The 16899-nt window shown below is 45.6% G+C and overlaps 1 protein-coding gene across 10 annotated transcripts in view; it reads right to left on the bottom strand.

Moving 5' to 3' along the window:
• The window catches only part of Inpp4a (inositol polyphosphate-4-phosphatase type I A), a 114210-nt gene that overhangs the window by 53718 nt on the left and 43593 nt on the right, over positions 1-16899 (bottom strand). Inside the window, exons 2-3 of one of the 10 annotated variants that reach the window (XM_031367218.1) lie at positions 8368-8448; positions 7621-7770 (exon numbers count right to left, since the gene is read on the bottom strand). The exons of 7 other annotated variants lie outside the window; for them this stretch is intronic. The gene's annotated coding sequence lies outside the window, so the exon portion shown is untranslated. Of the gene's footprint in view, positions 1-2102; positions 2218-7620; positions 7771-8367; positions 8449-16899 lie in introns of those variants that run through there. 2 more of the 10 variants (XM_031367217.1, XM_031367219.1) reach the window with 2 other exon arrangements.

Raw genomic sequence — 16899 nt, 5'->3', positions numbered from 1 at the left:
CCAAACATGGAAAAGACTCATGCAACAATACTGCTTACTATAAATAATGAAGACTAGAATCAATCTAAGTGCCCAGTTACAATACGTCCTGAAACATCATGAGACACTAAAATCATTCTAAAACACCCAGAAGCCATGCACAATATAAACTGAAGCCACGAGGCCTAAAACTACCAGTTAAATAGCTACAGTGATAGAGCAAGAGTTGGCAAGGACGTAGGATGATTAGAACCAGCTCTGCTGTGCTGGAGAAGGAATGGTGTAGCTACTCTGGACAGCTGGGAGTCCCTATCCAAGTAGCACATGTGAGTAGCTGGTGATCCATCTGAAACATGGTATACAATTTGGGGTGCAACACAGGATACAGAAAGGCACATTTGTATATGTGTAAACACATACCATGGAAACTTTTTAGAGCAGTGACAGTCATTAAGAGTAGTTCATCATCTGTAAAATGTACGGAGCAAAACAGATTAATCACTGGGAAAGCCAACCATACAGAGGTCAACTGGGGCAGTCCACTGGTATGAAGAGCAGGCACAGGGCTCAGAATCTGTGTTGTGAAGTCAAAAAGATATCATGTAGGACTGGGTGTCCACTACAAAGGTGTGAGTGGCTTCTGGGCTGAGAACATTCTGTTCCTGGCTGGGGTGAAGGTTCTCTAAGTGAGCCTGTGAGTGACAAGCCATTGTGCTATATATAGGGTAGGTTTTGCACCTCAGTAAGAAGTATACTTGTTGCCTTTAATGACGGTCCCAGGGACAGCATAGCAAACCCTTTATCAGTTTTGCACCACCTGATCTTTAGTCACAACAACTTAAAAGAAAGTGGACACAGAGCCCATGAAAGCTGTAACAGGATGGCCACCAGGGCTGGCGTGGTTTCAGGGAATGGTTCTCTGTCTTCCATACTGCCATCTTCACATGTTCCAAAGGCTGTACTAAACACTAGGTATGACTTAGTATGTGGAAGGAGCTGTTGTCTCCCAACCCTGGCTTCAGTGTAATCTCAGCATTCCACGCCCTGCCTTGCTACCTTTCTCTAAGCATAATGATGCATGTGAGCCCTAAAGGCAGCAGAGATGTACCACTAACAAACAGTCCTATCTATACCCTGACATCCTTCCCCAGCATGGCTGACAACCCATCCTATCTTCCCTCCTGCCCACTCCACCTGCTCACCTGTCTCTGAGGAGGGTGATTTGTGTCATATATATTGGGAGTTATCCAAAGATTTAAATTCTCAGAAAGGGGTATTTACGTACAAATTTTGTACCAGTTCATAGGTTAGAGGAACTTTTAGGTCAAAAGATTTTGACAGTTACTTCTCATTCTATTTGGGGGCATTTAATTATAATATATAATTTAAATTATCAAGTCCCAGAACACAAGGCAATTTGTTAAGCTGAACTTGGTTTCTCTCATTAATTTAAGACAATTCACTAAGGATTTCTAAATTCCCAGTGTCCCCAGTTTTGCTTCCAGTTCTATTTGAAGACTGGAGTTCATTAGGAAGAAGAAAAACTTCACTTTACTCAAGGAGGAGCAAGAATGTGGGGAGGGGCTTAAGAAGCTGGAAGAAAGAAAGCAGCAGCTAATGAAACTGCCTCTTTCCTCACTCCACAGAGGATCCTGTCTCCCTATGACAGGAGAGCAAAGGTCACCAAAGAGAGGTTCTACACCACCAATGCCCTGAACCCAAGGAGGGGTAAGGCACTGACAACAGAAGGCAGAAAGGAAGGGGGGGCATCAGGATCCTCACAGGGAATGAATGGAACCTAAGAGATGGCAAGGCATCTCAGAAGCTTCTAGAAAACGTCTTGGGAAAGGCCCACCTTCCCTTGTCCTTGCTGAAACTGAGAGGGGCTCTGTGACCTCTCGGAGGTTGGAGCTAGAGGAGGAGGGTGAACCACAAGCAAGAGCTGATCTGCTCCATCTTAAGACTGGCATTTTTCTAAAAATAGGCTCATAAAAATGGGGACAGGGAGTACTATATAGAGGGGTGCATCCTCTCAAAAGTCACATGAAAGTGAAAGATATCTTAAGGAAAAAAGGCCCAAATACAAGTGGGGCTCTTCTGCCCAGCCCAGCCCTATGCTGAACCTGTCTTCAAAGGACACCAAGCCTTCCCCCACGTCGCTCTCTCCACACACAAGGCCCGAAAGACGAGTCAGAGCAAGCCAGTAGTCCCTCAGGGACAGCCTATAACAGAGGATGGAGAAAGAGGAATGTTTCCTTAAACCCCACATTCAAGATAGCTAAAATCATAGGTCACTGCGATGTCACAACTAATGGACAACAAAGGTTACTATGAGTAATGACCAAAGGAGACAAGTATCCTGCAGCCTGGATGCTGACTCTTGAACAAAATATCTTCCTGTCAATTTTCTAATCCCAAATACTACCTTTCAAGGGAAAACAGTCTGGATAAGAGTCCAGCATCAGAAAGATAGTAGCAGGGTGTTGGGAAAGTCCTTCCCTTGGGAGAGTTGTAAACATCTGCCCGCTTCCTTATGAGGCCCCAATCAAAGCTCACTCTGTCGGGCCAATGAGCTCACCAGGCTTAAGGAACCTGGTGGGAGGCTACTGGAAGGGACCCTAACCCAGCATGGATGATGGCTGCCCCTAGCCAACAGATGGAGGGAGCCACTCTCAACCTCCAGGAGCTTCTCCCTCATCCTCCCCACCCCTCTGTGAAATTAGAGCAGAACTGCACCCAGATGTCTAGGAAGAGTGGCTAGAATCTCAGATGGGTCCCCGACCCTCACCAACCCCTCCTTCTATGCGGTGATGGCCACAGCCAACAACTGTACTATGACGGACGCTCGGTAGGAACCACGGCTCTCATGCAATCGGCACTGTTTTGCTCAGAGTGTTTCTACAGCACAAGGTGTAAAGCTCTGACTCAGTGCAGCCATGCTACAAAGTAGTTTAGCATGGTTAGTACTTAAAAAACAGGGGGCTGGGGGAAAAGCGCTTTAGAAAATCAAGCACAAGTAGAAACAAACTGCTAACAATCAATGTACATCCCTTGTCACCCATGGCACAAACAACTTCACCAGAACACACACACACATACACATGCACACAAGTTCTCATGGAGTCATTCAATTATTTACCTCCTGCTTCCCATATCCTGTTTTCTGCTAATAACTATAAATATATAATGATAGGAATTTAAGTAGCATGCCTTGCAAATGTAACGAATATGGTAACTGATATAATATGGTGTCTGGACCCAGATGCATATGCTTATGTGTCCCCTACCCGGGAGATTAGTCACTTTATGGACTATATGGAAACTCAATGGTCAACAGATGGTATTACCAGGTGAACACTTAGAAGACAGACTGTCCTCACACACAGGACTGGTGCCTTACAAGTGGGCTAAATGTAACTAACCGTTCACATTTCTGCATTCCACTGTGTGAGAGCATAAGAAGGCCCTCACCAGATACCAAGTGCTAGCACCCCAATTGTAGAATTCAGAACATAAGAACTGATTCTTATGAATTACCTAGTCTTGGGTACTTGAAAAAGCCTGGCTATCCCTTTATCTCACAGCGTAGGATGGTCTTGACTGCTTCAGCTCTCCCTGTACTCCAGCCCTCCCTCTTTCCCACCTCAGTCAATGCACCTCTCCCTTCTCTCCCTCTGGGCATACAAGAGCACCTGTTAGTCCATCACAGCCTCAACCTGCTCAGCTGCTCATGCCCCAGGACTTGGAGTTCTCACTGCACCTATGGGTGCAAGAGTGAATGCCAGGCACACATACACACACACCTCCGCAGCCTCCTTCCTTTACAAGCCCTTTACCTGCACAGTACCTCTCTATGGCTACTACTCTTGGGATGACAATAGGCCACAGGAAGGCCTTCAGAGACAGCTCAGTTAAGAAAACCTCCCAGGCTCTTAGGTCACTGCAAACCCTGACCCCTCAGGAGACTTTCCATAGGAAGCAACTTGAAAATAAGATGCCCTAGGGAAAGTGCTTTAAGTCATTTATGCTGAGCTAGCACTGTAGCATGATTTCAGAGTAGCCTGAAATCCCAGCTACTGTTGAGCCTGAAGGAGAGGGGATGGAGAGTTTGGGTCCAGCTGGGTCTAGAGAGGGAGTCTGTGGCCAGTTTAGACAACTTAGCAAGACCCTGTTTCAAAATAAAAAGAAACAAAGGGCTAAGGATATTGGTCGAAGTTAAGCACTTGCTAGCACGTGAAGGGTCTGAGCTTGACCACTGAGTGGAAGAGACAGCAACCCATGCTGAGCAGTACAGGGCAGGTACCTAGTGTAGGTGCCTAGGAGCTGTGCTAAAGCTGGCTGACAGAATGCTGGAGGAATGCCAGGGCCAACTGTGGGGCAGCGGAGAGCCCTTAAACTTCACACTCACCCATCTTTCCAAACACCTACTCTTTCTTGCTTCTGTGCCTCATGCTATTTCTTTTCCATAAACTGGCAGTTGCTGCAACGAGAAGGTGAGGGTCCCTTAAGAACAGGCCCTGGGCAGTCACTGCAATGAGAAGGTGAGGGCCCCTTAAGAACAGGCCCTGGGAATGCAGAGATGAACAGGGGGGCTTCATGGGGAGCATCGTCACACCAGATGAAAACACAAAACAAAAAAACAAGCTCATGGCCAGGCTGGTGTTGGCCAAACATCTGAACCCCTCCCCTGTCTGAGGGCTAGTCTGCTCCTTTCCAGACTAGCAGCAGCTTATCCTCAGGGTGCCAGCACCAGGACTGTGGAGGCCGCTTCCTGGAGCCAATCAGCACAGTTCTCACACAATGAATATTCCTGCCCACTCAGCTCCAGCTGTCAGTTATCACCACACACATTTCCCAGCACCGGGAAAATAATGGACACACTGTGTAGAACCTACTGTGCACTGTCACGGCAGCTGTGACAATGTCTACCACTGTGAGTGCTAGTCTTGCTCCTAATGCCAGTGACTGAAAAGTCTCATTCTCTCACTCTTGTTAGCTCAACCACTTGACACTCACACATTAACTGAAAGCTTCCTGGTACTATGGCTAATAAAACTTTAATGCCACACAACTTTCCAGCTATACATACAAAAATGGAAACCAGCCAATATTAATCTTTATGAACTTTCATACACCAATTGAGACATGCAGTCTCCAGATAGCTAAGAGCCAAAGAGAAGAGGACAGTGGCTTCTCTGTAACCCAGGACATCTAAATGAGGGCCAATCAGGCAATGAGAAAGACAGCATTTTCTCAATCTAGGTTCCAGGAGACACAGTGAGAAGACTTTAGAGCATGAACCTAACCTAGTCCCTCTGAGGCTGGAAAGGATGCTCTGCACTCCAATAGCCAGCTGGGTATTCTCCATCGGAAGGTCTTCCCCTTCCTTTCTTTCTTTCAACAAAACTCAAAGCAAGGAGCCTATCTTGGTAACAGCTTCTACCTCTCATTGCCCAGAGCTGGCCCTGGATGCTAGACCTCCAGACACTAGGGTACCCTCTGTCCCAGGCTCTGCTTCTCACCTCCTTCCCCTAGGGTGAGGCAAAGCCACAGCTGCCTCCTAGGGCAGCAGTGCAGGAGAGGGCAACCCCCCTAGGGGCAGTAGTACACCCCAAGTCAACGACAGCCCTTGCCTTGTCCTGACAGTTTCCCATGGGGCCACTCTCTGGGGGTTTAGTGATGGGGATGTCACTATGAAGGTAGGCACTACAACTCTTGGTATCTCACCATATACACTGCGGTTTCTAGTCCCCACACCCAATAACTGTTTGAAAACACTAAATTCCAGAAATATTTCATAAGTTTTATAAGTCATATGCCACTGAGACAAGCATGGTAAAACCTCAGTGTCCTACTGCTCCATTCATGACGTGAATCATGTCCTTGTCTCATCTCTCTGCCACCCCAACATCTATGTTACCTTCCTGTCAGCACTCAGTAGCCATGTCAGTGGTAAGATGCTTTGCATGGTACCACAGCATTTGTGGTCATGTAAATCTTATCCTACTTAATATAATAATTGTCTATTACAAATAGCAATTGTGTCTTGTTATTGGTTATTGTTTCTTACTTTGCCTGAATTATGAAAGTTAAATTTTATCATGAATATATGTGTCTAGAAAAAACAAGGTATCTAAGGTTTGGTACTATCCAGAGTTTGAAGTTCCCACCCCATGAGGATTGTACATAATAAGACTGTATTCCTAATGATAAAAGAAAACTATTAGCTGACAGCCAGAATGCTGCACTGCAGGAAGGAGGCTCAACACAGATGAGCTTCAGCAAGGGCACATCTGTCATAGCTAGTTGGCTAAGAACACTGGTGCAGGAGCATGTGTGCACTAATGCCAGCAGTGCACATGACTTTCTCTCAGCTCCCTCTGCAGACAAGCTACCCACATGGCATAGCAGCACAGCAATCCCCAGTCTAGCTCTCCAGTGCTAGCCCCCTCAGACACTGGCTGCACGGATTCTCTCAGCACTCTCCAGGGAAGGCAAATTCCCTGGCCTCGGTGGGAGCCTGGCTGGGGGCCCGGAATCAAATGGTAGCCCTTGGAATTCCTATACTAACCATGAGCTTAAGTTTAGGCAAGTTTTTGCCAGGGTTGGAAGGTGATTAGAGAGACTCACCTGAATTCATTATGACTTTTAGTCGCTAAATAAGAGTCTCCTTACTGCGTGACTTTAAAGAAACAAAGTCAGATAACTCCAAGACTTCAGTTCGGTTTTCCAGACAGCAAGCTGCCGGACTGTCAGTCAGAGAATCCCAACAGCTTGCGCATCAGCCTACTGTTTGTATTTGTTGTCAGTGTTTGAATAAAAATCAGGATAGTCGTGGAGCAAAGCAAAACAATCTGAGTTGTTATAATTAAAATGCAGCCCTAAAAATGTTGGTCACCTCCTACCACTCCTCCTTTAATGGAGCTCTATACTGTAGCTACTAGAAGTAGCAAGCTCAAGATGTTGCTTGTAACTCCTTTCTGGTGTGAAGAGCCACCATCACTCCTCCCTCCATCTGTTCAGGGCTTAGTGTTCCTTGGCAAGGCATGTAAATGACAAGGGAAAAGGTTACACAGCTGGATCAAGATATGCCAGGCCTGTGGTCCCTTCTGGCTGTTCTTCCAGTCTCCGTGGAGAGGTACAGCTTCCATAGGGACCTTTCTGGTGGATCCTCACCAGAGAGGAAGTGCAAGCTCAGACAACCGTAAGACAGCTTGCAAATGCCTTCCCTGGCCCATGACCCATGACCCCGTCACTGTGCTGCACAGAAAACAGTGAAGAATGACAACGGTCTTGCTTCTTTCTTTTTCCTTAATGTGCTGGGAATGGAAGCTAGGCACCATTCTGCCTCTGAACTACATTTCTAAACAAAGGTGATGATTACCAAGTGATAGGTAGGAGGGGACCCTCACAGCCATGGTTTACCAAAGAAAGCTACAGGCCTTCCTAACCCAGTGCTGTCTCTCATATGCAAACCTGAGTTGAGCACTGAGCTCCTGACTCTAGCTGACTCCATTAGAGATGCCAGAGTCCTCTGTAAGAAAGAACCTCAACTGAAGAAATGCCCTGTCAGATTGGCCTGCGGGCAAGTCTGTGGTACATTTTCTCAACTGATGATTGATGTTGGAGGGCCCAGCTCACCTCAGGAGGGGCTACCCCTAGGATGTTGGTCCTGGGTGCTTTAAGAATGTAGGCTGAGCAAGCCATAGTCAGCATTCTTCCATGGTCTCTGTGTCAGCTCTGCCTTCAGGTTTGTGCCCTGACTTCCCTCAGTGATGAACAATATATTACCTGGAAGTATAAGATAAAATAAGCCCTTTCTTCACAAGCTGGTTTTGGTCAATGGTGTTTTGTCACAGCAATATGAACACTGAGTAAGACAAGTGTGGAGAGGTAGTACGACTTGTTCATCTTGAAAATCTTGGAATTTTTTTGAAAAAAAAAAAAAATGTTTACATGTATGGGTGTTTCACCTGATGGTTAGGGTTAGGGTATGTATACCATGTGCATACAGTGTCCACAGAAGCCAGAAGAGGGTATCAAACCCCTGGACCTGAAGTTATAGATGGTTGTTAGCCACCATACACATGCTGAGAACCAAACCTTTCTTGTCTGAAAGGTCAGATGGTGCTATTATCCACTGAGCTATCTCTCCATCCTAAAATCTTTAAAAATGTTATTATATTTTATTTATGAATGTGTGCACATGTACGTATTGGCATGTGTGGCAGTCAAAGGACAACTTTGAGAACCTCAGGAGTTGATTCCTTCCACCATATGGAGAGGAGGGGCTGAACTCAGGTCATCAAGCTTGGCAGCAAGCACCTTTCCCTGACCAGCCATCTTGCCAGTCCCAGTTTTATTTTTATAGTTACTAGAAAAACTTACCTTCTAATTCACAACTGTCAAAGCTGGTTTCATGATGAAATATGACATCTCCTGAGTATCAAGAGAATTCCATAAAGGGCTCTAAATTCAAAACAACAACCACAGATCAATGAAGTGCCAGGAAGACAAAGTTATTTTTGAAACAAGTCAGCAAGCCAGGAGACCAGGGATGGTCTGCCCAAGGCCTTCCAAATGGGAAACCATCCAATTTCTAGATCCTCTCCAACAGAGAGAAGTTAAAGATATGTTCTGGCCTCCTACATAGCATGGAGACATAAAGAAGGCCGCACAGCCTACATTTGTTTACGTATATAGATCTCTAGTGAAGTGCTGTGCTGTCTACTTGCTTCAGCTCTAACAATGCAACACTGTTTGAGCAATTCACTGCTGGAGAGAACACTTGGCAGACACTGACAGACTTCATTCCATGTTCTCATTAAAGGGAGGGTGAGGGGGATGGGGTGTTGAGGACTTGGAGACAGTGGTCTGGATTGTCATATAGGACATCTCTGGAGAGTGGGTCTATAGTTTCAGCTAATCACTTCTTAATATCGTTTTGTGCTTGGTAAAACAGGCCTGTGACACAATCTTCATCTACAGCATGACTGGATAGGGACTCACCAAGGTGACACAACTCTGGAGCATGTCTTTGTGGGTATTTCTAGAAAGGTTTAATTGAGGCAAGAAGACTTGCCGTCTGTGTAAATGGTACCACCTCATAGCCTAGGGTCCTAGATTAGATGAAGGGAGGGGAGAGACAGGTGAGTATCACTATGCCTCTTTCTGTTTCCTGCTTCTCCCAGATGTGATGAGGTGAGGACCAACCACGTGTTCCTGCTGCCATCCTTCTGACCACATGGGCTGTATCCACTTCAAATGGCCCTTACCTTAAGCAGATGTTGGGTACTTTATCACAACAAGAAGGCAGCTAGGGCCCTTCCTAGGGTCCGTACCCAGGTGGCCAGGCTGGAGCTGCTATTGCAAAGCTGACAGCAGCAATGATGGAAACCCACAGAGAAAAGAACATTTTAAACAGCTTTTGAGCCATGACACAGGCCGATGTGCTTCTTTGAGGAAACATCCAAGGCTGACTTTCCAATGCTGCTGCTGACCAGTCTCAACAAGGCAGGTAAGGCACCAGCTGGCCCTTGTTACTCTTATGCTCAACATCCTCCCTACAGGTGACAAATCTTCTTAGACTACCAAAGACTATACTAACAAAAGAGGGCCCCAGAGGCAGAGGACAGACAGTGGTTCTGGTGGGCTCTATGGTAGTCTCTCTGTTCTCCCCTGTCCACCTGACTCAGTGGCCTCGAATATGCTCTGCACCCACAGCTGGGATCACAGCTTTACCTTCACTTGCTTAACAGCTGCGACCACACCAGGTCCTTCTGAAGAGCACACAACTGAGTAAATGATGTAAGAAAGTGTTAGGTCATTTTACAGTGGACCCTGCACTATGAGGGAAACAAGGAAGAAGCCTGAACCTGGTGAAACCAGTGCTGCAAGTGAGGGGTGGGCAAAGCAACTTTAAACATGTGCATATTTAGGGGAAGCAATAATTGAAGCAACATGGAAGTACAGCATTCTAAGGGACAGAGAAGGCAGGGTTGGGAAGCCAGAAAGGATCAACTCAGAGGCAATGAGGAACCTCTTAGGATCTTAATTCTTTAAACAAATCTGCAAAGTACTGGCACTCTTAGACCTCTCCAGTTGGACAGGCTTTTGAGCACAAACCTTTGCTTGCTTTGGACACATCTTCTAGGAAACTGCCCTGTTCAGGATGGGTATGGATGGGTCAAGATGGTGCCCACCAAGCAACACAGGCAGGGCATACCCAGGGGTCTCCAGGGACTCCACAGATAGGTTTGGTATCAACTAAAGGTAACATCAGCCCATGCTCACAAGCTCTTAGGGACGCACTCACTCTGTATAAATAAAACCCAACAGTAACAGAAACTAAAGACATCAAGGTTTAAAAGTCAGTGTGCCATGTCTTTCTGAAGGAGGTGGGGAGGCATCCTCAACACTGTGCTGGCTCTTAGACTCTGCCTAAGGTACAGCTGTGGAGCCGCTCAACAACCTGTCCGCCACTGTCTTCCCCTTTGCTACAGCTTGTTCCAGAAAGATCCGCAGGTTGGTTGTACACTGTTTGCAAAATGGCCAGTAAATGTAAAGGTGTCTTGAGGTATTTTACTGTCACTCTTTTCTCTATAATTTGCAGCTAAGCTCTGAAATGGTGACAGCAAAGAAACTAAAAACTTCCACAAAATAATAGAGAATAGCTGTCACCACCAGCAGCGACCATGAACACTGATTAAAATCTTTGTCTGAAAAAAGATATTGTAGGTATTGAAGGGGGGGTCTCTGGGAGGAGCGGTGGTACAAAAGGGAAACAAGAATGTGATTCAATTCTATTTACTTAAAATATGTTTTTAAATGTTAACAAATTCAGATAAATTGAAATGATGTAACTTTTCTCATCATAATGCAATAAAAGTTTTTAAAAAATCTTTGTCTGCCTCTACATTTTAAAAAATGGATAGCAGCTGGGTGGTAAAGAGATTGGGGAAAATGTATCATCAAGATGTGTGTGTGTGTGTGTGTGTGTGTGTGTGTGAGAGAGAGAGAGAGAGAGAGAGAGAGAGCGCCTATAGAAGCCAGAAGAAAGTGTCTGATCTCCTAAAGTTGGAATTACAGGCAGATGTGAACAGCCTGATGTGGGTTCTGGGAACTGAACTTGGCTCCTCTGTGAAAGCAGCAAGTTGTTCTTAATCACTGAGTCATCTCTCCAGCCACCAAGATTCACTTTTAACAACTATTTTCATGTCCAGCTGGAAGAAACCTATAGCAAAAAGAAACCTTGGAAACCAGCATGCACCAGGTATATCCTCCAGGTCCTTTGGGCCTCCCCTTTACCAGCTCATCTGAGCCCTGACTCCTTGGAAGAACACTGGCAGTGGAGCAGGAGGGGTGGGCCTGCATCTGGTGAAATATTCTCTCACCTGGAGAACTCAGGCTGTTCTCCAGAGCACAGGTATTTGCTACCACAATAGAACTACCTCTGGCCCCTGCCTGGGGTTCAGGAGGACTAGGCTTCTAGAGGCAAATATACACCCAAGTGAGCAGGTGTGAGATACATTATTCCAGAGCACAGTGTGGGGAGGGCATAGGAAGTGCTGTCTGAAGACAGACACTCTGCACTGAACAAAAGATCCTAACAGTGTTGTCAAACACTTTGACACCGCTGCTCAACAGCCATGTAGGGCACGGCTTTAACCACAAACGAGATGCAAGAAACACAATGGTCGGTCACATGGTCAACAGAACTGCTCAGCTCTTGGTATGGTTAAGGGTTTTATTTAGCTCTCTGGTATCATCATAAACTCTGAGCAATTTAGGCTACCCTGCCAGACATGGCTCCCTCATCCCTAAATCTCACCTCCTTTCCTGGGTATCTATGCTGCACTGATGGAGGTGGACAAATGAAAGCAGCCACACTTCCTAGGTTTTGTCCTATGTCCATGGCAAAGCCTGCCCACAGCGGGGAAGTCACCACTTCCTGTTGCCATGAGGACATCCATGTTCACACAATAGAGGTGTCTTGTCCCAGTCACTCTGTGTGCAGCCAGCAAAGCTAAGATGGGATGTCCCTGCTACCATCTCACACAGGTGCTGCAGATGCTGCTGCATCCTGAGTCACTCCTACGACCTGAACTGTGGGTCTTAATTTTGAGATTATAATTACATTCCTTCCCTTCCTCACAAACTCTCCTGTGTATCCCTTACCTTGTTCTCTTTCAACTCTATCTTTTTCTGTAATTGTTGTTACACACACATACACACACACACATACACACACACACACACAAACACACACACACCTCTATATATAAACAAACCCTGTTCAGTTTGTAAAATGTTATTTTTACGTATGTTTTCAGGGCTATCAATTTGTATTTATTTGTTTGGTTTTGAGCTGTGTGATCCTTGATGGTCTTGAACTCACAGGAATACGCCTGTCTCTGCCTCCTAAATGCCGTAATTAAAGGTTTGCACTACCTTGCCTGGCTCTTCTTTTATTTTTTTTTATGTTTGCTTATTTATTTGTTTTCTTTTTTCAAGACAGGGTTTCTCTGTGTATCCCTGGCTGTGCTGGAAACCTGTGTAGACCAGGCTAGTGTCAAACTCAGAGATCTGCCTGCCTCTGCTGAAATCAAAGGCATGCACTGCCACCATTCAGCACTTTACTTTTTAATCTTAAACTTACTACATGACCTATTGTAACTAACTACTTAAGTGCATCCAAACTGTCTGGCTATGGAAAGCTTAACCCTGGAGCCATATTCACAGTCACACAGTGGAGAAGATATCCCCTTCTTCAATATTTGTAGAATCTCAGATAAGAAAGCAAGTGTGGGGCTGCAGAGATCGTGGAGTTAAAAGCACTTGTTTTTGTAGAGGACCCAAGTTCAGTACCCAGCACCTATATGGTAGCTCACAGCTATCTGTAACTCCAGTTCCAGCATATCTGTTATCTCTTCTGATCTCTATGGTCCCCAAGCATGTATGTGTGTGTATGTGCACTTGTATACATGTAGGAAAAATAATCATACACGTAAAATTAAATCTAGGAAAAAAATTTAAAGTACTATGAGAATTTCTGAGGACTTCACAGAGCACAAGTCATTAATCTACACTAAATAATCCTAGGCCTGAAAAGGAGTCAAACAATACATTCAAACAGTTTCTCTCTTCAGTTAACACTCCCATTAACACCCTCAGACACACTGAGAAGGATGTGATTCTAAGTCCAGTCAATTGACAATGACAGCCAGTCCCCCGATGTCAACAACTGCTCCAGAACTCCTCACAGAATGGGACTAGAATCACAAACTTGTCTGACTGTTAACCCAACCAGTTATCCACTCTGTCAGCTACACAAATCCCAACCCTCTCCTGTCTACAGAGTCTCAAAGCCGCCATCTATCTCCTGTAGACAGACTTGGAGTCATTAAAGCTCTCTATTTTCCCCTGAACTGACTTTCTGCCCTTAATACTACTCACCTGTCACACTGGGACAGGTGACTGACACTAGGAGCTTGGGATACCTGAGTACCAGGAGTATTGCCCTAAAATTCTGGCCACATCATTTGTGGCTGCACTGAGCCCACAGGTCCATGTAGTTCTGCCAGGCTGGGTGCTGGATTACAGAAGCATAAGAAATCCTAACACCTACCCCCTCTGAAAACAGAAGGCCATCAGCGGATCTGAGAAGCACACTGCTCCTCTGCAGCCTCCTCCTCACACAGCAACATGACCAGACATCTATGCGTGGAGTGGATCAAGGGAGCTTTACTCTCCAATCAATTCTGATATGACCCAGACTGCTTTAAAATAAGGTTCATTAACTTAAAAAAAAAAAAAAAAGAGTTTCTGACATTTTTAAGTCTGTGGGGTTATAGCCTCTCTACCCTGCATGGGCTAGGGCAGGGATTAGTAAGTCAGAAGAAAGCCTCCAACCATCTGCCTTTTAAGGTATAAATCCTAGAGTTTTGAATTCATCAGATTATTTTGAGCAATGTTAGGAAAGCCCTAAATTTTCAAATAAATACAGCATTCTGTGGATGTTCGACAAGGCTGCACGGGAGGCTCAAGGCCTGAACTCAAGGAGAGGATTACACAGGGGAAGTGTAAGGCTCTTCTAAAAATAACCTGTGATTCTCCACCACCCAACTGGGGGTGAAACAGAGGAGAATCTGCAGCAAACTAGGCATCTCTAGGATAGCTGCTGACATGTAATCCTGTGGCCACGTGTTCCTGTGCACACCAGCCAGCCAGACCCCAAAGCAGACCAACAGATGGCTCCTGTCATGGGGCTGCTCAGCAAACACACTAGGAAGGAAAGGAGCAGACACTCCTAAGCAGTCTTTGGACTGGTAATCACCTTTCCTGCATGTTCCTTCATCAATCTGAAGGGCACTGCTCTCCCAGTTCCCCAGAGCACAGACTGTCCAGTAATTCAGCTCCACATTAGACAAGAATTAGTAGACCCAGGCTGCCATAATGAAGGGTCACAGACCGGGGACCTTAAACAGACATTTCTCAGTTCTTCAGGCCAAGATGAAGGTGCCATGCCAACTCTGCTCCCAGTGGCTAGCAGGTTTCTGACTTTTCTCTGCACATTTCTCTGTGTGTGTCTCTTCTTATGAGAACACAAATCCTATGGGGTTAAAACATCATAGAATCTTAACTAACTCTTTATGGGCTCTACCACTAAGTGCTGTCTCATGGTGGTGGGGATTTCACCATGTAAATCCCAGTAGGATCCATCCATCCACAGCCTTCAGGGTTGTACCTTGAACCATCCATTCTCTTGTGCAAGTCCAGACTCTTAGGCAGTGTGTGCTGCCAGTGGGCAGCCAAGGACTCCAGAAGTGCAGAGAGTGCTGGAGCCTCACAAGGAGGCTCAGTTCCTTCTCCCCCTCACACGCCAGGCTACAGAGAGATGTGGAGGGGGAAAGCTGCAGTCAATCTCCAGTTCAGGACACTTGAATCTCAGTGCCCAGAAGGAAAGGCTACTGCTGCAGTTCACAATACCAGCTCCAGGTCATAGAGCAGAGGACCAAACATCGCCCCCAACCCCACACAGCAAATGGGCCTCTCCCACACTGCAGCTCTTTGTCTTCACAGCCCACAGGCCAGGTATACTACGTGTTCTGAATAGAACAATAAAACAGATGTTGGAAAACATACTCAGAATAAACCAGAGGTGGCAGAGGTCCAGCCACAAGGCTGACAAAATTTCTTTTCTAGTAGAATTCTCTAAATACAGTAACATTCCAGCCCTTAATTTAAAACCTTAGTTTAAACAGAGGGGCTAGAGAAAAGACTCTGGTGTTAGGAAGAGCTGGAATCTCTTGCAAAGGACCTGAGTTCAATTCCCAGCATGCTTATGACGGCTTACAACTATCTTCAACTCTAGTCCTAGAGGATCCAACACCATCTTCTGGCCTCTATGGGCACCAGGCACACACATGGTGCACATATACAGAGGCTAAACACCCATAAACAAAACATTTAACCAAAGCTTTAAAAGCCAACAAAACACCCTAAGTGTGTCAAGGATGGTGCCCTGCCTCTCTGGTTCCTCTGCAGCCTTTCCTTTGCACTAAGAGTCACTTCCAGTGTCACCTCTGTTCTTCAATGCACAGGTTCCCGTGAGATACAAAAACAAGGCTCCTGCTAGTCTTAGATCCACCTCCCCTGTTCATCTGTTGTTTCCTGTTACATGTAAATATGTTACAAACACCGTAATACATGTTCATCATTACACAAAGTAACATGTGCTTATAACTACATGCAGTAACATGTGTCATCATTACATGCCATAACACAAGCTCATTACACACCATCACACGGGCTCATAGCTACACTATTCTTGCATTTTTGTCTTGACTAAAGGGACTGTAGCCAGGGCAGGCTCAAGCATGGCAAGCATGCCCTTTGCCCCCATTCCCTCTGCTTTGCTAAAAAAACATTAGATTATACTCCTAGAGATACCCACTAAGGTCTATTCCATTATTTGGCTGCTTCTTCCTCCTAAAGCTGACTACCAAGGTCTGGCTATCAGAGTACTTAAGTCCAGCAATCAAAAGTCTGCTTTGGCTGCTCTAATTAACATGCACAGCTAAAATTAAATACCTCATTCTAATATGGAGTTTCCCCCTTTTACCATTATAAACTGCCATTTTCCTATGTGCCACATCTGTTTCTTCTTTATCCAGAGGTAGTCCTTTGTGTCCACAACCCCTTCCCAGGGAGAAATATCTCTGCCCTCCTCCCTTCTTCCCCTCCCCTTCTCCCTTATCACTTATCACTTTGTCTCTTATTCCCTGCCCTTTGTTTCTCTGTACTGAGAACTTGGTCTTGGGCTGTCCGGAGCCGATGTGAATTCCTTTTATTGGTTGACTCCAAGAGAAGAAGCTCGAGTAGGGCAGCAGTGTGTTCCGTACCATGTGGTTCTCTCCATTCTCTTCCCAAGGATATGAGTTGCCATGTGGCATCATCTCCACACTCTAGTACTGCTAGCTCCATCTGCCTCCCCCATGCGACTACTGCCAGATATGCTGTATGTCTAAATGTTGTAGGCTCAACAGCATAATTATGTACATATTCTCTGTAAAGTTGCTTTGGAAGATCATTAGAAAGAAGGAAAGAGCTTTGCATTGTAAAGGCTTTACAACTGCATAATTACCTTTATGGGCACTTGCTTTCTCTGTTCCCAGCCAACCTGAAATTACTGTTGTCATTTCCTTTAAGCCTGAAGACCTTTGGTAGTTCCTACAGGGCAGTGTGCTAGCAAGTCCTGGGTGGTTGTTGGTTTGGGCTTTTGTTCTTTTAACTGTCAGTCTGACCTTCATCTCTGAGGATAAGCTTTGCTGTGTAAGATACTGGGTTGGCTTGTTAGGTTCTTGCCCAGCCCTCTTTCTAAGAAGTCAGCCATTAACTTTCCTGGGTTCCCTCCTTCTC

This window comes from Mastomys coucha, unplaced genomic scaffold (assembly GCF_008632895.1).
Source record: "Mastomys coucha isolate ucsf_1 unplaced genomic scaffold, UCSF_Mcou_1 pScaffold14, whole genome shotgun sequence".
Classification (NCBI taxonomy): Eukaryota; Metazoa; Chordata; class Mammalia; order Rodentia; family Muridae; genus Mastomys; species Mastomys coucha.
This window is presented reverse-complemented; position numbering and strand designations above follow the sequence as displayed.